The sequence below is a fragment of the Electrophorus electricus genome, chromosome 12 (genome assembly GCF_041902795.1).
Source record: "Electrophorus electricus isolate QZ-2024a chromosome 12, ASM4190279v1, whole genome shotgun sequence".
Taxonomy (NCBI): domain Eukaryota; kingdom Metazoa; phylum Chordata; class Actinopteri; order Gymnotiformes; family Gymnotidae; genus Electrophorus; species Electrophorus electricus.
The window spans coordinates 13,472,151-13,498,715 of NC_137508.1; the positions used below are offsets into that span (position 1 = coordinate 13,472,151).

Here is a 26,565-nt window from a genome sequence, read left to right on the forward strand (position 1 = left end):
CCTGTCAGTTGCTTTTTAAATGGAACTTTAATGGGCTTCAATGCCCAGGTGTTTCTTCAGCCGAAATGAAACTCTTTCAGTCCGCTGAGCAAACCGCTCGACGAGACAAAGAATCATCCTTCAGCAGAGGTGATATATAGGGAAGGAAGACCGCTGTACTCCATCCGAGTGAATTCTTGACCAACTTCTTTTATTAGAGATTTTACTTTAATGGAAATACCTTACCGTCTCCTTTTTTCCAGGTCCCTCTCATTTCTCACATTTTGACCACAAAACTGTTGAAATTGGATGATAAAATACCTTTGCTTTAACAACCTGTCAGCCTCTGATAACGCGTGAAAAGGTCATTTGGGCAGGGTTTCGCCCGAGCCGCTGTTTGCTTCACAGCTCTAGCCTCCTCTTCACACTGCCCTTGAGGGGGGAAAAAATAACAATATATACGGTGTGGACCACAGCATCTCACGACAGAGAACAATCTCTGTTTATAGAAGTGGAGCAAACACTGACTTCATTGTACAGATGAAAGTTAAGCAAATTTCCCCGCTTCATGGCAGGCACTTGCAACCACCAGAGAGAAGCTGCCGGTAGCCCGGTTTCTCGTATGCGGCTCGAAAAACCATCTCAAACCGAGCTGTTCTCTCCTTCTCCGGGACCGTTGAGGCAGCCCCCCCGTCTGTGACCGAGAGTAAAATGTAATTGTAATGGTGGTTAACGCAAAATGTCACGAGGTCATTAGAATAACAGAGACCTCAGACGCATTACCCAAAGTGTCAGCAAGATGTTCCGCTAGCACTGACGGAGCTCTCTATCCAATTTTCCCTCCACGCAGCTTGGCCGATCCCCGACAGCGAGCGGTTCAGCGAGGAAAGCTAGACCTCGGGATAATTGGTTATGATTTCAAGCAGTGCGACCCAGATTGCCTTGCAGCCCTAATGTGTAAGTACTCCTCACCCCATTTACAATAAACACGGGCAAAGGAGATTCCCTTTCACACAAGATAAATGTGCAACTATCGCCAGCTGGACCGCTGATAGTCATAAAATGAAATCTGGCCCTCTGCTTTGGGGTTTTTTGGAGTTTCAGTCACTCCCTCGGCTATAAGGGGTAGTGAAAGTTAAGATCCTACTTTCAAAGCCAGGTGGATTATTTGATGGGGATTCTGATAGTTGTTAGCATGTTTTCCAGGTCATTTATAGATTCTGAGTGTCTACTTTTCTAAAGCGATTCTTAGGCAAATACATTTTATTTCAGTTAAGATTGTATTTTTCTACAGGGTACTGATCTTTGCAAAATCACAGTCAACAGGCCAATGCTTTTGGCAGTTCACTTTTTGGATTCACCCTAAAAACAAAGTCACAGTTTGTTATTGTTGACATTCATACTTGTTATATGTGTTACTTGTTGGATTGTCATCAGACAAGGGGCTGTAACTAGACTATGAAGACAGTAGATTACGTCCTGGGGTATAGCTTAAATGACTTAATTGATTTGTTTATATTAGAAGCACCTGTTGGTAAACAAGAGCATGATTAAGTCTGATGGAATGGGAAATCCATGGTGTAATTGTACATGCATCTATGATGTTAAAAGGTAACTTGATATTCCCCCACTGAGCTGAGTCTGATTAACTCTGGTCTGTTTAAAATTCAAACTGCAAATTAAGGAGGAACAGAGATCCTGTGTTGTTGTTGTTGTTTTTGGGTTTTTTTCCTCCACCCCTCGCTCCTGGAAAGTGAATACATAAAACATCCTGTTCCCTGGTGTCAGCACAATTAGTTGCTAAATAAAATGCCACTCTGTTGTATGCGTCATTTTAATTACACAAACTGGGTGAATTAGTGCTCCATTTAAGTAAAATAAACAGCCATGTTTGCCAAAGCCAGATTTCCCCTGAGAAGTATGCAAAGAGGGCAAATTAGCACAGGAAATTCAGAATATCAGCACTTCATCCGGGTAGAGACGCAAGAGAGAGACGTCTTTACAGTTTTCTAAAAACATACAAATCAGGACATAGTCCACCAACATTTTGGAAAGGATCTCACTCCATACACCCATCTTCCCCATTAGTGGACAACAGCAATCACCTTCCTTAAAACCATTTCTTGTTTATGTGTTGGTATATGAGGAAGCTGAGAGAGAGAGAGAGAGAGCGAGAGAGAGAGAGAGAGAGAGAGAGAGAGAGAGAGATGGAGACAGCAGAAGAACAGAACCAGGATGGCCATAAAGCCCCTTATAACCCCATCGTGGATTTTAGGTCGATGCTGTCATGCTCCTGGACTCAGACAGGGCCTGGGTAATGCTGTCGGCCAGTCAGCTTTACCCCAGAGACCTTACCTCTCTTAACTCCCCTTTCACAATATCCTTCACATCAAAAAACCCCAAAAAACAAACGTGATGTGAGGTGTGTGTGTGGGGGGGCGGGGGCGGGGGGGGTTCGCGGTATGATATTCTCACCCTAAAGTGACTTCATTGCTTACTCCCTTATATGTCCTTAGCCCAACTATTTGTGTTCTCCTCTCCCCAGAATGGCTTAGGACACCCCCCCCCCCCACCCCACCCCTGGACTTAACCAATGGGCTCGCCTCAGTAGGGCCGCATCCACGTCACACAGATTTTCTTCTTACAGACAGCCGCTCACATTATATTCGCACAACAGAATAGTTCACGCTCCACTCTGTTTATTGGCATAGCACATACTAATGAGATTTTCCCCTGCCAGCGATGCCCCTCCCCTGGCTCTCATGCACTTTCTTCCCTAGCCCCCCCCCCCCTGTTTATGGAGAGCGAGACTCAGAGATCCCCTCACACCCCCCACCTCCGTCTGTTCCATCTACTGGAAGTAGCTGCTATCGTATTGATCGTTAGACTCAGTCTGAGATAGCCATATCTCCTTCATATTCTCCCAGTGCCACAATTAAATGTGACACTGGGAGAATATGAAGGAGATATGGTTATTTTTTGTAGAATAAATCTACAAAAAAGCCAGTGCCACAATTAAATGTGAAACTGGCTTTTTTTGTAGATTTATTCTTCTTTAAAAAGAAATAATGGCCTAATTGTTGTAGTGATGTTAACCAAAAAAAAGTTAACTTGTTTAATTTTTTTTTTTCTTGTCTCTGTATCCCCATATTTACCTGTGTCTCAAGAACCATTGTACTACCGTGTGGGGAAATTACATTTCCAGTGATTTATTGATTAGCAGTGTATTGTAGGGAGTATATTCTGATTTATCAGGAGTCTTCTGCTTCATCCCTGTAGTATGTCTTCATAAGGAGTGCTTCGAAGGGGAAGATTATATTCTCCACCTGCCATTTGGCTCCTGGCTGACACTCTTGCATTTTATGTTCTGCGTCAGCCGCGAAACTCTGTCGTTAAGATTTTCTTCTTGTGTCTGTTTCTCTGTGAGTGCAGTCTATAGTGCAGTCTATCATCAGAGACCCTCATGATCTCACACCGTGCCTGGCGCGATTTGTCGTCCTGTGCCATTTCCCTGTCCGCGTCATGCTGCCCTGACAGCGCTTCGGTGGACGTGTCGGAACATGTCTGTCTTCCTGCCATGTGATCGGGGCAACGCGGCCCCGTGCGGGAGGAGGTGGACGGCTTTCCACTGCTGCAGCCTGCCTCTGGTCGTGGTGGTGGGCCTTCAAGGGTCCAGCTGGCAAGGGCTAACACGGTGCTGCCTGACCTCAGTTCCTGGTCCCTGCAGCGGGAGCCTGTGGGTCTGCGATGCCTGTGAGGCCCTGTGTGGGGAGTGTGCTGCATCGACTGTACGCCCAGACTGGCCTCTGTGACATGTCCGGTGTGCTGGGTAAATTCAGGTGAGGTTATGATTTTAAATTAACTGTACCTAGTTATATATGCCTGTCTTCTCTCTGTCTGTTTGAGGGTGTGGTATAGTGTGTGTTTGTTGGAATGCAGACCCTGCTGTTGAGGAAGAAGCTCCTCTCACTCACCTGCAGAGCAGTTCTTCCATTGTAGTTATTTATGTCCCTGTCTGTCATGAAACTACCACAGAACATGTTTAACTGCATTTTTATGGATAATATCATAGCCGGTGAGCCATTTTATTATGAACGTGTGCCAGGTGAGTCACTTGAGCTAAAACAGGAAAAAAATCCTCTATGAATAAGCAGCTGGAATAATCTTTTTGAATAAATATGTTCTAGGTTATCGCTGCGAGGACTGGGGTTGTTTTATCTGTCTATTTAGGGTCTTTGTGGTTCTGTGCAAACAGAGGATTTGGACGTAGCTCAGGACTGTGTGGAATGTCCTTGTCTTTGGCCAGAGGGTTAATGTGTTCAGGCAGAACAGTATCTAAGTTCCAGTATCACATTTAAACCTAAATTTACAGCTATCTCGGAGCCCAAACATCTGTCTGAATGGATATGTGTGCACTCGAAACGGTTTGTGTTTGCCACTGTGTCTCAGTATGGCGTATATGTTAATGAAACGGGCTGTGGGCCCCTTGGTCTGGTCCACTCCAGCTGCCCTACTTTCTTCCCGTGATTACATTCCATTTTCTCATCTTTCTTTATTTGCACTTGGCTGGTCCACACATGGTTGATCAGAAGAGCACTATATCTCATTTCAAACTCCCAAACTATAGAGTATCCATAGAAATGCATCAGTGGTGTTGTCTTTATTTTACCATATATGCATTCAGGCATTTTCATTACTCTTGTGCATTGATTCTTACACATTAAACATTAAAAGTAGATTGGGTCAACTTATATGGCTGCAGAGGTACTTTCTAATTGTTTATATTATATAAAATCTCAGAAGAACCAACATAGCAGAAGGGATTTTTATCATTAGGCATATGTAATTGACTGGCCACTGGAGGGCAGTATCACCCTTATGGTCAGGCAGACAACAATAGCTCTCTGAGTGCAGAAGAAATGAGAGCCTGATTTGCCGAAGCCCATTGGCCAAGCTGGAGGAAGCTGAAGAGGGGGAGCTCGCTCTACATCTCTGCTCTCTGCGAGCCTCACAGTCAGCTGACCCAGCGAGAGGGCATCGCGGCAGAGGGGCTGCCACTCATATGCCAGTGTGGAGAACCAGGTATGGCCAGCTGTTCCAGAGGCAAAAGGAATTCTCAGATCAGTGCTGCTCTTTACACAATGAACGATTTTACATGAGGGTTTACTGAATGAGGCAAAACAGTCAAGCTGATATCTACTGTTAAATCTGTAATTATCTTCACTCTTTAGAATATCAGAGTGTGTAATCCTTGCTGAGTAGTCTGTTCAGTAAATGCCTCACTAAAGAGGTGCCTTTCATGTTGATATAAGAATACCCTCTCAAATGGAATATTTTTCCACAGTACAATCAATGCAGTACTGTGCGTTTTATAGGATATATTGATTTGTCTTTATTGTACCTCGATTTAGATGTATTTAATGTATATATTGCTATAGCCACTATGGAGTGAGAAAACCGGGAAGAGTGTGGAAAAAAGATTTAAGGACAGAGGAGAATCACAGAAGTGTTTGATTCCAATTCAGACCTAACAATGTAATAAAAAGCTGTATGGTTAAGCCTGATGAATTAATAAAGGGGAAGCAGATGGGTCCCTGGAGGTGTGTGTGTGTGTGTTGTGTGTTGTGTGTGTGTGTGTGTGTGTGTGTGTGTGTTGTGTGTGTGTGTGCGTGCGTACACACGTGAGTGCGCGCACATGCGCGTGTGCATGATGCGTGTGGGTGCATGTCTCACCAAGGGCCCATACAAAGGAATGCTACAGTTGCTGAGATGAGATAATGGTAAGGTGCATAATAAGGGCCAGTAATACATGAATAAAATATGAACGCTTTGGAGCCAGAATGTGTGTCACATTGTTCTCTCTCTCAATCTGGGTATTCTGATAAATAACACCACGTGCCGATTGTACTTAACTAGCTAACTCAACCAAAGCAACTAATTTTACTACTCTTTATTATCTGATATTTGTCAAGGAATGAATTGTTGTTGTGTGTCGTCAGAAACCAACTCGTGATCACGATATTTTACCATTTTAAAGAGCATGCACAATCGGATTAAACTCCTGCTTGCAACGTTGTGCTCAGTGCATTCTGCATCTCTCATCTAGGGGATAAGGCGCTGTAATCATACCCGCGCTGTCATTAAGTGCTTCTCATATCCACTGTAATATCCTCCGGCCACCCAATGCGAATGGCATTCTAGCGACGATACACTGGTGGCACCCAGCCGGTGACTTACGGGCGGCAGCGAGGTCAAGGTTAGAATGTAATCTTCAGCTTGACAGTGAGCAATAAGCAGCCGGCAGCGCGTGAGAGCGATCGCTGGCGCGGGAGCCCGTTTCCCATGGCGCGCGATAGGACTCTCGACCTCGTTAGAGCGCGTGTGGAATTCATAGGCCGCGTTCATAGACACAGTCCCTCCACGTGTTGTCAGAGTCCTGCTGCTAACGCTTCAGGTTTTCTTTTTTTCTTCACTGCCCAAAAATGCACTGGAAGGCACTAAGCAAGCCCCAGCAGAGTCCCGTAATGACAAATTAATACCTCGTAAACAAAACAAAGTATCCGTATGTCATCGGAGACTGCACCGGCGTTTAACTTCGTCACAGCGCATCGGGTTTAAGACGTCTGCCGTTTGCTGGCGTGGCCTCTCTCTCTCTCTCTCTCTCTCTCTCTCTCTCTCTGCCAAGGCTCTCTTCGGCGGCGGCTGTCTCGCTGTCTCTGATACCAGCCGAGACGATGACTGGGTACCATTAAGATTAGGTCTGTGTGCTTTTGGCCAAACGCGCGGGGGTGGGGTAAGTTGTGTGTGTAGCTAATGTGCACACAGCGACTGGACTGCCGGCTTCCCCCTGCCCTGCCAGCAACACGCCAACAGGCCGCGTGTTTGGAGGGTGTGTTTATTTATTCATTTTCCACTGGCTCCGCGGTTTGAAGAGACATAGCAACATTTGGCCAGGGCCCCCGCCCCGTGCCTGTCTTCCCTATGCTCGGAATGACTTTGCGAGAGCCTTCAGATCACAACACACACACACACACACACACACACACACACACACACACACACACACACACACACACACACACACACACACACACACACACACAGGGCCTCTTCACAATAATGGCAGACCTCTAATTAACTCAGTCCCAATATTTGGTCTCATTTACTGCTTTTCTGATTCTAATTCTTTTAATACATAATACTGAGGAATATGTGATCATCTCAAGTATTGCTTTTTGATAAAAAATGATTTAATCTGTATTCATATAATTATGTCTTCCTTAGCAATAAGTAAGTATAGAGCTAGCCTATTTTCTGCAGTGTAAAACATAGAATTGGATAGTTATTAGTTTATATAGTAAAAGTTTGCCTAACACACATTTGCTTGATGCAAATCATTACTGTAGAACATAAAACTACATTTGTTGTGATGCAAAGCTTTTTGGAAAAGCCAAGACCTGTAGAGCAGTTGTACATCAGATTGTTTAGTTTATATATATTACCAACACGAGTCTAAGAGAAAAATGGTGGTTTCTTTACAGTTAACGTTTACTATATCTTAGTTTATCTTTTGATGAAATAATTGATAACCTAGCTAGATAAGTTAGCTTGTTAGCTAGTTGCCTGAAAGCAGTTGTTTGAACATAATTGTTTGTTTATGGAACATGAGTGAATGTTATCTGAAGTCATTTATTATTATAAAGTGGAGAAAATGTGTGGTCATTGAATAAATGAACAGTGCTTAAAATGTTATATTTTATAAAGTGAAAGTTAAAATGTCCATGCTACCTTGTTGCCAGCATCTTCTTTTATTTCACATTAAAACAGTAATACAATAATATCTTAATGTTTAATGTTAATCTGTCTAGCATCTAATGTCAGTTAACTTAGCAATTAATACTGTGACATTTAATATCAGTCTAATCTCATATAATCAATAAAGGTATATGATTCTCAGCCTGCTAGCATGAACCACCACACCCCTAAAAGTTTGTTGTGTAGCTCTTCATATTTTCCCACATTATTCTAGGATAATACACTACACTGCTACTGCTACAGTGTGAACATACTATTAATTACAGTGTAGTAATTAATTAATGGCAACTATACTATTAATAGTAATGCAGTAATGCATACAACAGTGAGCAACAATATATAACAATGTATTGATAATCCGTAGGCCTACTTTTTACGCATTGATACTCAGAGTATGCACTGTTACACATGATATATTACACTGTAATTCATTGCATAGTGTTACAATGGTGGTGTAATATAAATTGTTGCCCACATACTAATTGTTTAAGTCACCTTATACACAAAAGACATAAGAGCAACTCATGAGTGCATGAATGTGTAGATGTACAAGAGAAACCATGGTGACAGACTCTTAAACACAATATACCTATTTTAAAATGCCACAAAGCACACATGTTGGCTGCAAACTCAGATAATAGTTTAAGAGAATATGAATCCAAACAATTTAACATACAGCTTGATATGAGTAATGTTTAAACTATAAAATGGAACAATGCTTCGCAATATTTTTTATAGGAATATTTAAATATAGTTTAGAATTTGTTAAATATATGAAAATATCATACATATATATATATATATATATATATATATATATATATATATATATATATATATATATATATATATATATATATATAAAACAAAAAAACAAAACAGGGGTGTATGGTCAGTATTGGACTATTTTATTACTGAAAGCATGAAAGCAACCCTAGAAAAATAGTCTGACACAAAAAGAGGAAAAAAACTCAAAGAAGGTTAAAGTGTGAGGAACATCACAGTTAGATTGTCGCCGCATTTTGAGACAGTGTAAGTGAACGTGAGTTGATGTGGGATTTTACAGCGGAGCCATTCCCTCATGGTCTCTGGTGGTGTTTTGTGTAGTGGTCTCACAGGTCAGAGGAAGGCTTTGGTAAAGACAGGCCTGCCTGGCTGCTGCAGGTCTCTGTGATGCGATCCTATTCACACCTCCCTCTCCATTCACGAGCCCGACACAAGGTCGTCCTCGCAGGACACACATCATCGTGACAACACATGGACACCATTTACAAGCCGTGCTCCGCCGGTAGGCTTTTACCTAGCCCTATATTTAGATGCAGACTCAGTCATACGGAAGTGGCATCTGTTAGTGATTGGAACGCCAGTTTGCAGGGGAACTGGGAAAGAGCAACTGCTCAGAGATGCAGTGACAACGACCTCACGGCATCTAGAACGTCAAGTGCAGGGCTATCTGTGCAGAACCTGCTGAAACGCAGCGCCGTACATGAGTTCGACATTAACAGAGCTGCCAGTATAAAGACTTCTACCTTAAGTTCTGTATAGAGCTGTGCTGTTCTACCTATACAGTGTATATTATATGTGTGTGTGTGTGTGTGTGTGTGTGTGGCTTATGAGCCTTCGTAATACTTTTAGGTGATTCATTGGACAGTATAAATATTTCATTGCTCTAGACATTCACCCACTTTACCTGTAGAGCTCAGTATGTTTGGGCACAACAGAAATATCCCAGGTCTGCCCTTCTTTTTACAATATATATTTGAACAACTTCACTAAGAGACTTAGTCTGGGTGCTTGTGTGTGAGCGAGTGTGCTGAGTGTGAGCGAGTTCAGGTTTTAGGATTATTGAAATGTACCCAGAAGGTTCTGAGCTGTCAGCTTGCCCAGAACAGACTTGGCCACATAGCAATATGCAAAGCATTTAATTATTTGGCTGTGAGAATAGATTGTTTGTAGTCTATGGCATTAAAGCAATTGTCTTGGAAAGCCACAAATTGACTCACAAATACACTGCAGTGGATATATAATGTCTCTCTCTCTTTTCTCTCTCTCACTCTCTCTCACACACACACACACACACAGACAAAAGCTCATATTGCGTGACCTGACTTTGATAATTAGCCCTTGGTGTGAGGCTATTGATCCTTAAAGATGAAGGGAAAAAAGGAAAATTTAAAAAGGCTTAGTATCCTTCTGGTCCCCTTCGATGTTCAGATCCGCTGGAGATCAATAGGGTGATCGATGGCTCGAGCTTTGGGGTGTCAGACGCGATGTGTCACTGTGTGGCGGCGTACTGTAGGAGGTTGATTGTAGGTCAGTTTGCTGATTCATTGAAGCTCTCAGTTCTGCTCTCGGTACACACAAACATCCTGAAAACAGAAGTATAGTCGTTATTTGCCCTCTTGTTATGTAGCATTGTGTGCATAGTTTTGTTTTATGTGACCATTGTTTTATTTGAAATTTTAAGAGTTATGAAAGAAAAATGATTCACATAGACCTATTTACATTTGCATACTGCAAAAGTGCAGCTGCATGACTCCTACAGTATATCGGACTTTCTCTTGCCTACATTTCCCATCCTGGTGGGTGCATGTGTTGGAGTTGGTGGGGCTAGGCCTGCTTTTCTGTGTTTAAGACCTTCATTATGTTGCGGTGGATGTCGGCTGCGTGCCAGTCCTCTCCCTCTCTCACCTGTGTGCCTCTCAGACATCTGCTCTGAGCTCCAAGCACACCATGGCGCCGCCTGTCCCAAGGCAGCCAATGAAACGCTGAGAAAGTGGCACCACGCAGCGCCTGCAACTGTTGTGGAGCCGGAGCTGGGGCATGTGTGTCTCTGCTCGGCATGCTGGGCACTGGTGCTCTGAACACATACGGGTCCGCGAAAGTAGAAAAGTGCCCTCAAAGCAGCACGTACCGCCGGGCTGCACTTTGAAACTCCCACCGAACTAATCCTGAATGAGAACAAACGGCGGTCAGTCGGCGCACCGCAAAAAATGGGAACGCGCCCAACCGCTCCCTGTCACTATGAGCCGCCCAGGCGTTTTTCCGAGCCCTGCACCTTTAAATGGGCGAAGCGGCGGAAGGCTGCAGGCCCCACCCAAGGACGTGTGGCAGAGCGGGGGCGTGCGGAGTGGCTTGGGGGGAACTCGCCGTTGCCCAGTCTCCTCTGACTTCCCCTGGAGCAGCGTGCTGAGGCATTAATTACTCCTGAACTGACAACAGGATCATCCAGCCCAGTCACCCCACCCTGCGTTCCCTGGTGCCTCCAGAACGCGTGCTGCTCTCGTGGAAGATTGCGAGAAATGGCCGGATGCTCCATCCCTTCGGCTCTGTGCCAGCGCAACAGGCCCATAAAACTGCCAACTTCGCCGAACTGCGAACTTCTCTACCTTCACTAACTAGTCTCAGTAGAAGTACTCTCCAGTTTATATGTGCTAATACGGTGTTTTACTTTTAGCCACAAATACCCCTAAACATCAGAAACACATTGGACATCTGGATTTGTTCTGCTTGGTTTGTGAGTGTTGGGACAGAGAAATAGTTTGCAAGAGAACATTAAATGAGAAGGAAAATAGCAAAGTCAACAGTGGGCAAGAAATACAAAGGTATGAAAATTTAATTGAAGAATAAAACCATGTCATTCCCCTAAAGCACTTTAGATGGGCTTTGTGGGTCTGGTAGTAGATAATGTACCTGAGACAGTGGCAAGTGTTTACATGAAAAACACATCAGCAGACTGGGACATGTGGCTCTCCTGCTCCTCACACAGAAATTAGTCTAGAGAAACATGCTCCCAGTGCTACCCAGCACAGAAACACACACACACACACACACACACACACACACACACACACACACACACACACACATACACACACATGCATTTCACCTACTCAGTATCTGCTCTGCTGTACATATTCTTGTTTGTATACCTCATTTACCAAATGTCAGGAAATAGAGTAATTATAATACTATAAATATTTATAGTAATGGCTAGATATTCTTTTCTTAGTAAATTAACTTTCTTGCACTCTAATGGGATCAAAGTGACTTTTTACAGATTTACACGAGTATCATAGTAAAAATGGAAAGACACCGATTGTGTTCTACCATAACCCTGATGAAGCACAGGTTTTTCATTCTTTCCATAAGATTTTTTCTGCAGTTTTTTTGTAAAGGCATTATGTAAAAAGATGTTTTTTCCCAGTCCTGGCAGAAGGTGGTGGTGCTGGATGAGGGTGTGTTATCCTAGTTCTGGTAGAGGGTGGTAGTGCTGGATGAGGGTGTGTTATCCCAGTCCTGGAGAGGGTGGTGGTGCTGGATGAGGGTGTGTTATCCCAGTCCTGGTAGAGGGTGGTGGTGCTGGATGCGAACAGAAATGTCTAGCAGAATACCCTGAACACATCTTCATTCAGAGATGGTGTAAACACTTTGCATTCAAATCCTTCCACTGTAGCATTCCTCTCTCTCTCTCTCTCTCTCTCTCTCTCTCTCTTCTCTTTCTGTTTTTCTCTCTCTCTCTCTCTCCTATATTTCGAAACATAGCAGATAAACCTGTTCAGCTACATACGCTGATAACCAGGAACTGCTCCCTGACTGCCCGTCAACTCCGTTAGTCTAATGGCTTGTAGAGTGGCTTTGCACCAGCTCTTTGCCAATAACTGAACCCAAAGTTCCTGCTTCCATATAATTCCATTAAACCACAGCAAACCTTTGAAATCATTTCAGGCTCCAGGTCTGCAGGGGCCCTGCACTGTTTTGCCTGAAGCCCGTTATCAGCCTCCCCTCTGAAAGGCGAGGCATTCATGTCTTGTTTGGGGGTCTGATAAGGAGTGACACAGGGGAACCCTCCCTTGAAAGGCCAGAGCGCTATAGGTTCACCATCAGTTAAAGGCAACCGATCCTATCAGAGCCCTTTGAGGGTCTGTCTTGGCCGCGTTCATTGGAATGCAGCCTTCAGCCATACCGTGTACGGACCCGGGTATGGAACAAGGAACCCACCGTGCACTGTGTTTCGAATTAAACACATCACTGGTGCTAATGCAACTCTAATGCAAATCCCCTCCTCTCTTCCTGAACACTGCAGGCTCGCTCTGTGATCCCTAAACGAGTTTGTTTGTGATAAGCCAGCACCCGGCTCTGTGTAATATGAGCTTACACTGGAGGAAAGAGTCATTGAGCTTGTGCAGTTATGTGAAAACCATTAAATGGCGGAGAATTCCAAGGCCTTTGGGTTTAACACAGGGCAGGGCTGCTTTTATTGGTAGTTTTATTTTTGTTGTGTGCAATTACCTTTACACATATTCGTTTTATGATATATATATATTTTTGTTTTTGTTTTGGCCTTAGTCAACGAGGAAGTGCTTATCCTCTAAAAGTGTTAGTTATGACTGTGCTAGTTTATTACAAATGGGAAGGCTTTCACTGCAAATTACACCACACCGGTAAAGAGTATATTATACCCTTAATGGAAAGCCTTCTCCCTGACATGGTTTCCAAAAAGAAATCAGACTTTACATGCAGTAACAAATGACTTCATCATACGACCTTAATGCCTTCACGGGGTCGACTTTCCGGTGACCTTTGATCTGTTTTTTTACACGACACTCTGGCTCCAGCCATTAGCTCAGGCTCCACCGGCAGGCATGATTATGTCTTATTGTGAGAGGCAGTAATTTGATTGGTGGAGAATTAAGGCTGCTCCTCGCGGGTCATTTTAGCTCACTTCCTCTATAGTTCTGGGCTTGATTAAAAATTGATCCACGGCTGTAATGTGAATATATTATTGAGACTATCTGTCACCCCTGACAGGTAATTGGGAGTACACAACTTTGTTTTCAGAGAAGTGCTCCGCCTTGATTTGAGTGGAGTGGTGTGCTTTGTTGAGAGGATCTCCTGCTCTGGGAGGCCACTGCGGATACAGCCGATGTTTTTCCGGCAGCCATATGACGAGTGCACGGCTGAGTGAATCGGAAAGACGGAAAAAAAAGTGCTTTCTCTCACACAGGGCTCCTTTTTGATATATTAAGGGGACGTTATGGAAATTTGAGATGATTTCTTTGTCTATATGTTTTATGGCAATGTCATTAGTGTTGTGGGCTTAATTGTCTGTGGGGAACTGTGGGTGGAGCGGAACTGCTTAGGTAAGTTTTGAGGCTTAAGGTAAAAGCTGGGATGAAACTGAAGATGTGCAGTACACCGCAGGCGCTCACGTGAAACGGTTGCATAGAAACCACCTCAAATCCGGCTCAGTTTCGTTTTGAAAATGTTACAGGAAATTTGCAGTTTTACACATGCAGTGCACTGGTAGCTAATATGAACCAGCGTATTTATTTTAAAGCCAAAGGCATTTAAGCATGAGAGTTGGTTGAGAGTTTTTGACATCCTTGGTAATAACAGTGACTGAAAAGAGTTTGGGGATAAAACCCATTTTGGGATGAAACTGCATGTCATTTCCTCCTTAATGAAGTAAAGACAGTAGAGTATTAACAGTAGTAAAGACAGTAGAGTAGTAACAATAGTAAAGACAGTAGAGTATTAACAATAGTAAAGACAGTAGAGTAGTAACAGTAGTAAAGACAGTAGAGTATTAACAATAGTAAAGATAGTAGAGTATTAACAATAGTAAAGACAGTAGAGTAGTAACAATAGTAAAGACAGTAGAGTAGTAACAGTAGTAAAGACAGTAGAGTATTAACAATAGTAAAGATAGTAGAGTATTAACAGTAGTAAAGACAGTAGAGTAGTAACAATAGTAAAGACAGTAGAGTATTAACAATAGTAAAGATAGTAGAGTATTAACAGTAGTAAAGACAGTAGAGTAGTAACAATAGTAAAGACAGTAGAGTATTAACAATAGTAAAGATAGTAGATTATTAACAGTAGTAAAGACAGTAGAGTAGTAACAATAGTAAAGACAGTAGAGTATTAACAATAGTAAAGATAGTAGAGTATTAACAATAGTAAAGACAGTAGAGTAGTAACAATAGTAAAGACAGTAGAGTATTAACAATAGTAAAGATAGTAGAGTATTAACAATAGTAAAGACAGTAGAGTAGTAACAATAGTAAAGACAGTAGAGTATTAACAATAGTAAAGATAGTAGAGTATTAACAATAGTAAAGACAGTAGAGTATTAACAATAGTAAAGATAGTAGAGTATTAACAATAGTAAAGACAGTAGAGTAGTAACAATAGTAAAGACAGTAGAGTATTAACAATAGTAAAGATAGTAGAGTATTAACAATAGTAAAGACAGTAGAGTAGTAACAATAGTAAAGACAGTAGAGTATTAACAATAGTAAAGATAGTAGAGTATTAACAATAGTAAAGACAGTAGAGTATTAACAATAGTAAAGATAGTAGAGTAGTAACAATAGTAAAGACAGTAGAGTAGTAACAATAGTAAAGACAGTAGAGTAGTAACAATAGAGTTGAATGCCTTTGAAACAGGCAAAGTAAGGCTCGTGTAACTGTGACACCTCACGTTCCTGTTTAATAGTGAAGACCCGAACAGTGTTCCCATCAGATGTCAGTCTACTGATGCTCCAGGGTAAGCAGTCTACATAGCAGATGCTCTCTCCAGGAGCTTGGAGAGCAACTTCAGAAGTGAGGACTCCCACAATGATGTGACCGCACACACTGTATCCATCGGGAGCAATGTGCCAGCGCTTCTGTGACGGATGGAAGAGATGATGGCTGAACACCGAAGCCGATGATTAGCGATGCCGAAACGGGGAAAACAGAAGAATCAAGACGGTCATCGAACCAAGCATCAGAAACGAAACCATAGAGAAGATTCATGAGGGCTATTTAAGGCTAGTTAAGAGCCAGACAATTACCTTGAATACTGTTGCGCCAACACCTTGTGCTCTCTGCAGAGCACAAAAAAACAGACAGACAAGATCCCCTAATACCAAATAAATTGCCTTCCACCCCATGAAAACAGCAGGTAAATAGTATTTACCTGATGTATTTTATTAAGGGGTGAGGTATAATATGGGATTCACTTGTTAACACTTTTCCCTGTTCATGTCATCGTTCTCGAGGGAAGCAGAGATGCAGGCAGTTGAAAGAGCTGTTGCTCAGTGTACGTGACTCCAAACATTTGTCCCTGAGCACTTGCTATGAGAACAAACCTGACATGTTTCTGGTGTGGGTAGCTAGTGACACCGCACAGATATTACACCGAACGTCGCCCCAATGGCGTTCCGTTGTTGCGGAAATATGAAACGCAGAAGAGTGTTCCCAGCAGGTAGACTCCTTTTGCACCTTCTGCGTACAGCGTCGGTTTCAGTGTTGTAGATTCTACAGTGGCACAAGAGTGTTACAGCTGTGCAAATGTTATCAAGGACACACTTATAGAGGGCAGGAGGATCATCAGCACCACGGGATGCAGGGTTGTGGAGGAGGTGATGTCTGCCAAACCAATAATGCTTCCTTTTCATGTTGGGCTTAGAATATTACCGTTTTCATGCTTTTCTAATGGCCTTTTTAGCTGTAGGAAAGCCAACCACAGCACAGACTTTCCACAGCCTCACACACCCCCAGCCCCGCCTTCTCAAACGGCCCTCGCAGAGCTGCGTGTTTATGAGTCATTTTCACCGTGAGACTCAGTGCAAAGACCCAAATATAGGCCAATAGAAAAGCGTTTGGCTTATAAGAACAGGTCTCGTGCCTGACACATTTAAACACTGAGATGAAGTTTGTATTTAATGGGGACATCTGATAGGATAACTCTGCGAGATGGAAGTCTTCAAGGGCGAGAGTGTTAACAACTAAATGTAATTTTCTGGATAAGTAACTTGTGGCCTGGCATCTCCACTTCTCCATTCCCTGTTCCGCACAAAAGAGCATTTCCTCCTGAACAGAAATTACCGGTGCAGATTAATAAGAGAATTAGGTGGTAATGATGCTAGGCTGAGTGAAATATTTATTAAAGATCCCTCTGCTAGCAATTAGCATGGCGCGTAATCGTTCAGCACAAGAAATCAGGATGATTGCGGCATCCCTGGCCGGCCCCTCGCCTTCACACGCCCACCCCCGCCCACCCCCGCCAACCGCCATCCTTCAGTCGCCTTCATAGCCTGACAAAAGAGCTGAGACTCGGGGCGTCCGAGTATCCCATCTTAATTACAGTAATTCCACTAAGGTAAGAGATTGTTCCGGGTGTAATTATGCCTGGACTGGAAGGCTGCCTCGTTGATTTTCTTAGGAGAATTGAGGCCCAATCAGAGTAGGACAGACTGCAGGCACGCCACCACCAGCTATCCAGAACCGTCCTGGGACCCGGGAGGCTTTCAATTTCAGGTGCTCTTCTCGACTCTGTTGCTTTATAAGCAAATATAAAAGAAAGATTTCTCCAGTGGCAGTAACTTTGAGACATGGCCTGCTGTGCTTTACTTTAAGGGAAAGTTTACCGAGCCTGCGCCTTGGCGCATGCCGCGTTGTTCTGTCAGCCTTTACAGGTTCCGGTTTTACAGGTCTGTTTATTGCATAGATCATCAAATGGCGAGCTCATCAGCTGAGCCTCTGGAGCGTTTAGGAGATTCATCACCTCGCTGACTAGTGTTTAGCCATGCTGTTTTCAGCCAATGGGAGCGCAGGGATGAGAGGCACACTGCGAGGAGTGTCTGGAGACGACGAATCAAGACAGAATGCACACAATGGTGCTTCGTTCTCCATCGAGCAAAAGGCACTGGGGAGACGGATCAATTTGCAATATTCTGTTCAGCACCCACCGAACAAAGCCAAGACATGAAAGTGAAACATTAAGAGATGCACTCTATGAACTCAGCAATCAATAAACATCAGTAGCAGAGAGAGATGGAGAGAGAGAGAGAAAGTGTGTTCCTCATTCAGCTGAGGACCCTCGGGCCCTTGGTTGGGACCTGGGTGGCTGACGAGCAGGTCAGCGCTTTACTGCTCTTTCACCTGTTTGGTGTCATTTGTCAGGGGACAGCAATCAAGATGGAAGTCATACCATATACCGGGCTGACGAGGGGTTGGGTGTGGAGGTGAAAAGAAATAGTTTAATATCGCTCTAGCAGGCCACACCTCTTTAAAGCAGATGCTTAGTTTGAATTACTAAGAATATTTTGCATCATCGGTTGTGGTTGAGGTCCATTTATGCCACAACATAGGCGGTTGTTTGATCTTGTCCTGAAATATCATGGTTTTTTAACACATCCAGTAACGCACTGCATTGCTTTAAAAATGACCTGTAACTGCATGGTTTATGTTGCCGGTAAGCGCATGGTGGGTTTTCTCTTCTGCCTGACTCTGCATGTCTGTCTTATGCACATGGGAAAATGAACACACGTCCGGAGGGTTGGAGAGGCCGCCCTTGGAGAGCTGCCACCCGCCCCTGCGCCACCATTTAACTCAGTCTCACTTATTATGAGAAGTTGGGTGTTTTTCCCTCATAGGGATATGTAGGGTTCCCACTTAAAACCGACCCCTCCATGTCGTCTCTTTCATGCTGGGCCCTATGAAATCCAATAGATGTGCCTTTATCCCCTGAAGATACAGTACAAATCATCATTGGCTTTATCTCAGCTGGGGATGTCGATTTTCTAAATGAGCTTACTTATTCCAGCTGCCTGTCAAGCTCATTTTTTCGTAATGGGCAGTGACCGAGGCCCCTCCCCTGTCAGACCCCCCCCACTCGGGCTCTTCCTTCTCTGTGACGCCCCATGACTCTGGAGCTTTTCTTACCACCAAGCTTCGGGCCCTTTCTTTCCTGCCTTTGTCTGCACAGGGCTGGAGGGAGCAAACAGCAGGATCGATCCTGTGTCACAGCCTGGTATTGTTCCAGACCCTCCCTGTCAATAGGGCCGGGACGGGGAATGCATTGACCGGGGAAGCCGAGGGTTCCAGAGTGAAATTGGTTGAGGTTTTTTCCCCCCCCCTCCCCCCCCTCTGTGTGTCACTGTGCCCGGCTTTTTGTGTGCACTGGAATGTCCCTAATCTGCCTACCATCGACATGCAAATGAGCGGAGCTGGCCCACGTCACAGGCCTTGGAGCCTGGGAACGAGCTCTGCCAGGATCTGCCTCGGCCTTCGACGTTGGGTCAGGCTGGGAATAAATGTCAAAACTATGTCAGAGTGCTTCACTGAAATGAAAATGAGAAAGGAAGCAAACATATAATAGAATCGTATTACGCCATGCATGGGTGGTGAGGAAAATGTAACACAGGCGCACGTACGTCGCCGAAGACCTTTCGGAATTGGTGGATTTGGTATTGGGGAGAAAAGCAGAATTCAAAAACGGAAAAAAAGTGTAAGCATAGTTACGGTGTGGAGGTGTTGATGGGCAGACTGCACTGATAGCAGTGTCTCTGAAACTAGCTGCGCTGTCTGATGCTGTTGAGTGTGCACACAGACAAAAGTACTGGCCAAGTGCCTGAAACGCAGTGTGGTGTGCTTATTGTCAAAGGGATGTCCTTTTCATTTCTGTTTAAGTATTTTGTGTGTGTGTCTATGTCTGTGTGTGTGGGTGTGTGCGTGCATTGAAGTGAATAGTCTAGTTTAATGGAATCTCCCCACTCCATTATAAAAGGTGCTTTCCATATCAAGTCACCTCTGATCATATCAAGGCTGGATGTTGTTCTGTACAGCTGAGAAGTGTTTTAGTGTAATTACCTCGGTTCACCGTCCCTTTCAGTCATACATTCTAGTTCACCTTTGATGAACATGAGCCACAGCTGAAGAACCCCCTCATTGTTACCGTGTCTGATTCGTGCCTGATCTCGCGCTCGTACACTAAAGGCACTGCCCTTCAGCGCTTCTCCAACTCCTCTCGAGTGCCATTATATCACCAGGTCAGAAGAGCCCTTTTCCGATACTGTTACTGTCACGGGGCCGGATCGGCCAATGGAATCGAGGGGGCTTTTTTCCTTCTCGTGTTGCGGACTCAGCCTTCAGGCCAGGGATAGTGTTACAGCAGAGCGACGTAACACACCTGGCTCCGACGATGCCTTTCTTCGCCGTCAAAAGAGCTCCCCGAGGGTGACCCTCCTGTGACCGCACGGATTACCATCTGGATCAGAGTCCTTGACGGAATCGGTGCCTACGCTGTTTCTGAGCACAGTTGGGGTGTGAAGTTCACTTCTTGCTGCCTGAAGTGGACAGGATACTGCTGTTTGTATGGGGTTGTCGTAGGTGTTACTGTGGACAGTCTGATACGGTTGGTGATCGGGTTCGTCTCAGTGGCTTTCCGGGTGCTTTTTCCCGCCTCCGTGACTGTCACATGTACAAAATGTAATGTAGACACCTTATTTTGAAATTGTACTGTATGCTTCGTTTTTGCTAGTGGAGTTCAGTTAGCTCATTTTCTCTGGGGTTCAAGCTCTGAGGTAGACAGGCTCTAAAATACATAGCAGCCTAAGAGGCCTCTTCACAAATGAGTAATTAATGTGTACCTTTACTGTCTGGGCCTGTCTTGGCATGGCTGGGCTGGGAACAAGACCGTCTCTTCAACCTCCATCCGGGTACAGTGGCCTCATAGGAGCTTTCTCCTAAAACAAGGTCAGGGGTGCCAAATTCTAGATCCCTGCTATCCGTTGCTTTAAAGCAATTAGACTCCACTGGCCTAAATAATAAACTCAGAAAACCACCCCCATCCTGTTCAATATTTCATGTTTAATTCAGGTATTCCAGAGTTCCGGTGCTGCACACTGTTCCAGGAATGCTGGTATTTTTGCATGGGAGCTTTTAGATGTCATTAAGTGAAAGTGGTTACAATCCCGAATCCCAATGCACTGATTTAATAATGAGCGGACCTGCCTGCACGCAAATGTTACTTTTGCATCTCAAAGCAGAAGAGTGATCATATCCAGGAAGTGAAGTAAAAGGTAGCGTTTAATTGCATTTATTTGTTTTATTTTTGCCAAAATGTGGCATTTGCGGAAAACTAACACACGGGTATATATATGCACACACACACGCATATATATATATATATATATATATATATATATATATATATATATATATATATATATATATATATATATATATATATATATATATATGCGTGTGTGTGTGTGTAAAGAAATGTGCTGTAATTAGCAAAAACAGATGCCCTGTTAAATTGAATTTAATAGCAACACTGCAAACTTACTTGGTGAGAACTAATCTTCAGTTAATGGTCCTGAAAGAAAATGATGACCTCTCAAAGCAAAATCAATTAACATAGATGGAGAATGTCTGCCGCGCAGTTTTCCACACGCATGCCGTCTTTTAACACGTCGCGTCTTTCCGTCAGCCTGTACCTTTCATTCCCACAACGTCTCCGAATGAGTTTATCTGGCAGGCCTTTCTAACAGGGACAGGCCCGTCGATGTTTCGTCCGGCATCATCCGTAGGCGCGGGGTGGGGGTGGTTCCGCGCGGCCGATTACTCATCCTCCTCAGCTCTGCGGGACTGCCTCGCGCTGTTCTGGGGTCGGCCCCAGAGAGGACAGGGCAGCACGGCTGTGGCTGGCCATCTATCACAGTAATTAAGGGCCGGCCTAATGATGCAGCCTTCCTCCAGCGTGATCTCTGTCTGATCACAGGGCCGCTTCATTAGGAGTGCTCAGCCTAACGAGGAGGAGCTGCGCTAAAGCAATTCTCGGCCCTCTGCAGTGATAAAGAGCTCCTTAGGCCAGGGGAGGCCTAAAATATAATCATAATTGGAAATGCTTGACTGAAGTTATTGCAGAGCTGCTGGAGGGGATAGCCTTTTTTTGTGTGTGTGGGGGTGTTTCAGATTTCTCCATATTTTTGTAACTGCTGAAACCATGATGAGGTGTGTGGGGGTGTTGGGGTTTATGAAGCGGACTGCATGGTACAGTGATGTAATGATATAACCATGCGATGTAACCATGCAAGAACACATAGGGAGTTTTTAATAGAGATGACATCATCTCACACCTTAGTTTTATTGTTATTATTAATATTATTATTATTTTGTTATATGAGCTACTGTTTTATATGGGTCGATATTACAGGGTGGCTGAGTCGCATCATTCATCCCAAATCCTCATATTCAGTATTTATAGTTCAGTATATCTGTTTATTCAGTATATCTGAAAATATTCAGCATCTCCTTTTTAGCTAATAATGTGGTTACTAAAGCACAACTGGTATAGCATCTGAAATGAAATCAAGTTTATTTTTTTAGATTATGTAGATAATTAGTCACAAGGCTACTAGATGACAATTCATTATCCAACATTCCTTATAGCACTTTTACAATAAATGGTTTAAGGTAGGGAGCAAAGACCCTTCGCACACTTTTGCACACTTTTGAGCTTAAACATGTACAGAAGAATCTCTGATGGCCCTCTAAAAGGGCAGGCTGGAAAAACGAGTGGCTTCGCTAATGAGAACGTGCAGCTTTATAGAGCGAGCTGATAAAAACTGCACATTTTTTCTTTGGTTCATTGAAAATGTTAGCTGTGATTAGTTACACAATCCAGCATTAACCTGTAAATTAAAATTCCTTGGTGCAATTTGATGGGTGATTTAATTTGGTCCCTCACACTCATTCTCCCTCTTTCCCCATCTTATTTCCTCTCTCTCTTCCTCTCTCTCTCCCTCTCTCTCTCTGTCTGTCTGTCTCTCCCAGTTTGCCGCAGGCTAATCCCATTATGAATTCTTTATATAGCTTTTTCCCTTAATGATCAGTAGCCTATGCTCCAGTGCTGATTACTATTGTACACTTAGCACTACATAAAACAGGGGATTAATATGCCCCAGAAGAATTGTTGCTATGGATCCCCCAGTCGCCTCCCAAGAGAGGTTTCTGTAGCTTCAATTGTCCATAAATTACTCTCCCCAGTGAATTAGCCTGCAGTCTGTGAGGATGGGCGCAAGCAGAGGAGAGCACGCTCACGCCGGCCCCTGATGAAGGCGGTCAACTCAATTATTCATGACTGGGCCCTTTTTTTTCAGATAAAGTGAGATGTTGTATTACATTTTCCCTTCTCTCTTTCCTTTCTCTGTCTCTTTCTCTCGCTCACTCTCCATTTAGCTTTCCCTTTCTCTGTCTCAGTCTGGTGAGACGCAGGTGCGAACTGGCTGGTAGGGAGATCAGAGAGTGCCTGAGTTTACTTTCAGAGCTGCTGTCTGTTATGCTCGGCGAGTGTGTCAGTTTGGCACCCAGGGTCAACTTCCCCTTTACGGAGGATGTGCAGGCGATTAACCGGCGCCCCATTCAGATGCTGCAAGACTTTGGGAAGGGTCGGGTGGAGCATGGCTCATGCGACATTGAAACTAGGAAAGATCTCTCTGCCTCAGGCCCTGTACCATAGTCAGCTGCACTAGTAGGGCAGCATGAGTTATGTTTAGCTATGTGCCAAGCAGTACAGTAGAGGCAGTGAGTTCACTATAAAGTGTGCATTCTGATTAAATATCTCAGCTCATTACAAACATTATTTCAAAGTAAAGAACATTAGGTAAAGCTGCAAAATTGCTCTCTGGCATAAATCTCTTTGATTTCCCAGTCAAGTCATGGAGTGGTGTCTCTCTCAGTATCAGTTTATTCAGAAATAACTACATTTTTCCCACCATGAAAGGAAATTGTCACTGTAGTGTTCATCCTGAGGTTTTTTTTACATATATGATTTTTTCCCATCTCATTTGTCTACTGAGTTCGATCCACCAAATTCGATTCGTGCTCAGTCCACCTGGTTCCGTCAGAGTGAGGCTTCATTAAGCCCTGAGTCTAGTCCAGGTGAGCAGGTGTGGCCCCCCCCCCCCCCCCCCCAGCACCTGAGGGCCCCACAGCGCCCGAGGAGCTTTGTTAACATACCCTTTAGCCTTTGAAAGTGTGCAGCTTTCAAAACAGGTCACACCAAGAGTTATGAAAATAGCAGATCTTTGAAAATGAATGGAGAGTACCCAACTTTATGATGGAAAACTGGAAAACCCCAGGCGTTCTGAATATTATGGAAGGCGTGGTACGGCGCTCGCGGCCGGTCTCTGCGGTCCGGTGTGGATGTGGTCCCAGCACCTGCCCTCTAACCTCCTCAGCATGTGGCATGCAGTGCTGTGCCTCATTGCCTTCTCAGCACGGTGACACAGTCTGCTGGCTCCGCCTGCCACCCTCATGTGTATCTTTCTCTGCCCAGGCCAGCTTGTGGCTCGTGGGCCTGGACGCAGACCAGGGCCTCCCCTGCCTCCACCGCCAACAGCTGGAGCTGTGCTCCAGGCCTCTCCTGCCTGCCGGCGATGAATCACCTGCAATTAATATTTAACTCCTGCCTGCTGCAGGGTGGTCTCCAGGTGAGGTATCTGCTTCCCCCCGCCTGTAAATATGTGATGGGCCGCTTTTAAGGGTTTCTGCAGGGACTGGGAGATAGGAGCAAGTGCTCCTGAGCTCTCCTCTGGCTCTATTGCTCTTTATTTTCTACCCTCAGGTCTGTGGAGCACTCCTCTACGCACGCAAGCGCTCACGCACCAGGCCCCTCCTCTGGGTCCACTCTTTCCCCCCCCAACCCCGGCACGGCACCCGCGGGCATGTGCTCAGATCTCACCCTGGCTGGGGGATCAAAGGCCTAATGCTGGACCTTTGGCATCAGGGGCCTGCGTCACAGAGCCGGCGTTTGGAACCGCGTCTCCGCGTCCACTATTCAAGGCTAAAAGAGCATCTCACCAATGTGGGAGCGCTGTAGCAAGCCAGCTGGGTAATGGAGTTTTCAGATGAGTCACTCCCGATGACTTCTGTAGGCTTTTAGGGCCCGTCTGTGATGTAGTGATTAGTACCCTGGTCTCCCTTCCCTGCCCGGCTGACATGATCTACAGCTCCCCGCTGGTTTGGTCTCATTCGCATGCATGTACTGCGATCTTGAGCTATTTGAGTGTACATAAAATCCTTCTTTATGGTTGGCCGTAAAAGCTGAAAAAGCAGCAATGGATTTTATCTTGTTCCTTAAAAACTGAAGCTCTTATCTCTGGTGTTTAACCCTGTATGGCCCTTCTTCATGTGTGTGTATGTGTGTGTCTATATATATATATATATATATATCTCCCTCCCCACTTACAGTAAGTTTGACCGGAGGATCCCTTGCTCTCCGTCAACATGCACTGTTATATAGGTCACGCGCTGAATGATATGTGAAATGACTGCCTCCGTCTGTCTTTTCTCTGTTTGTCTTGGCGTGATCTGACTGATTGGTGCTGAATATGTAAACTTGCCAAAAGTACGCGGGCTTTGCAGGGGCCCATGGGAGTTGCCATGGGGACAGGCCCTTTTTTTGGACAGTTTCCTGTCTGCAAGATTGAAGGACGCTTTGGGGAGCAATGCTGGAACTCCTTTTTCCCCACAAAGGGGTGGGGTGGGGGGTGGATGGCGCAAAGTGACTGCCTTTGTCTCGCACACAAATGGGAGACTACCAAGGAGACCAGCAATTCCCCTCTGAGGCTTCATTGTGTCCCTAACAAGTTGTAGCAACTATTAATATTCATATTTTTACAGGCCCAAGGAAGACACCATAACTCTGTCCTTTCACATCCCATTGAATCTATTATGCATGGCGGGAGTTTTTTTGTTTTTTTTACTTACATTTATAATATGTGAATGAAAGAGACGTTCTCCATATGAAAGGTTGCTGTGTCACACCCCTAAAGAGATTGCAGAGATAGAAAAAAAAGATAATTACATCTCTCATGTAATTCTGTGATCATGAGGGCCTATTATCCAGGAGAACACAGATGTGCTCTCGCATTGTATGAGATGAATCTCTGAGGAATCCGAAAGGAAAAGTACTTTTCATTGGGTCAGTATTATATATTTAGATGAACTGTTTTCTGTATTTAAAGTGCTCCATCAAAGTGCTGGATATCTTCCCGGTGTCTCTCTTCCGCCTGCGTTCATTGCCAGAACAGTCATAAATGCCCTAATAAAACAAATGGCTCTTCCTCAGAGTGTATAATGGAAGGGGGGGGGGGGGGTCTTTAAAAAACATGGCTGTCCTTTAATATTACTTCTGTTTCGCAGACTGGGGTGAGCTATGGGATTTCACTCGCCATCTTGGAAATCAATGCCTCTTTTCCTAATAAGAAGTAACACTTAAAACCACACGGTGAAAACCTCGACGTGGCTAACCAGCTAGCCGAAAGGATGAAGACAGGTCTCGTCATTCTGCGGATATCAAAAGCGTGCAGCGTGCGGGTAGTTCCCGTTTCTTTTCAGGGAACAGTAAAGAGTTTAAAGAGGACATCGGTTCGTCTGGAATATTTCATGAGAAATGATCGTATCCCTCTCCTCACTGCCGAGTTTGCTTGTGGGAGAGCCCCGTTCCCCGGATAACTCCAGCTATGTTTTATGCTCTCACCACTCCAGAGCGCTGTATCGAAAAAGGAATCCTTTGACCCCGTTGCCCAGATCACAGCCACAATGCCACACCGTAAAGTACACATCCAATTAGCAATGGTCTTCCCATCTCGACTGACCGGCGCAAGAGGTTTGTCCAGAGGGATAATGAAAAATTGATTGGCGGGGGGGGACGGACGCCACGCCCCCTGCGTTTGAGCTGTGTGCCACTGTCGGGCCCCCTTGACACCTCAATTAGTACTGCTACAGGAGACCGGAGCTAAACAAAGGGCAGACCCTTAATATAAACAGGTGTGCAGGGCCATCGATCTAATTACAAAGGATCGTAGGAAACATGGGGAACTCACTCTTAGGGTCCCACTGATGAAGCAATGTCGCATGTTTAATGTGCTGTCCAGGGCCTATTTCTACCTTTCGTGAATATGTGCTGATGTTTTTGTAAGAGGTAAA

The 26,565-nt window shown here is 44.5% G+C and overlaps 1 long non-coding RNA gene across 2 annotated transcripts; it reads left to right on the forward strand.

The window, feature by feature from the left end:
• Positions 1-675: 675 nt before the first annotated feature.
• LOC145660400 (uncharacterized) lies at positions 676-25,682 on the forward strand. Of its 2 annotated transcripts, XR_014126753.1 has the most exons (4): positions 676-936; positions 3,412-5,061; positions 23,912-24,065; positions 24,200-25,682. It is a non-coding gene; the product is annotated as an uncharacterized LOC145660400 (long non-coding RNA). The 2 variants fall into 2 exon arrangements; XR_014126752.1 differs by lacking the exon at positions 676-936 and having other exon boundaries at positions 2,958-5,061.
• The last annotated feature ends 883 nt before the right edge of the window (positions 25,683-26,565 follow it).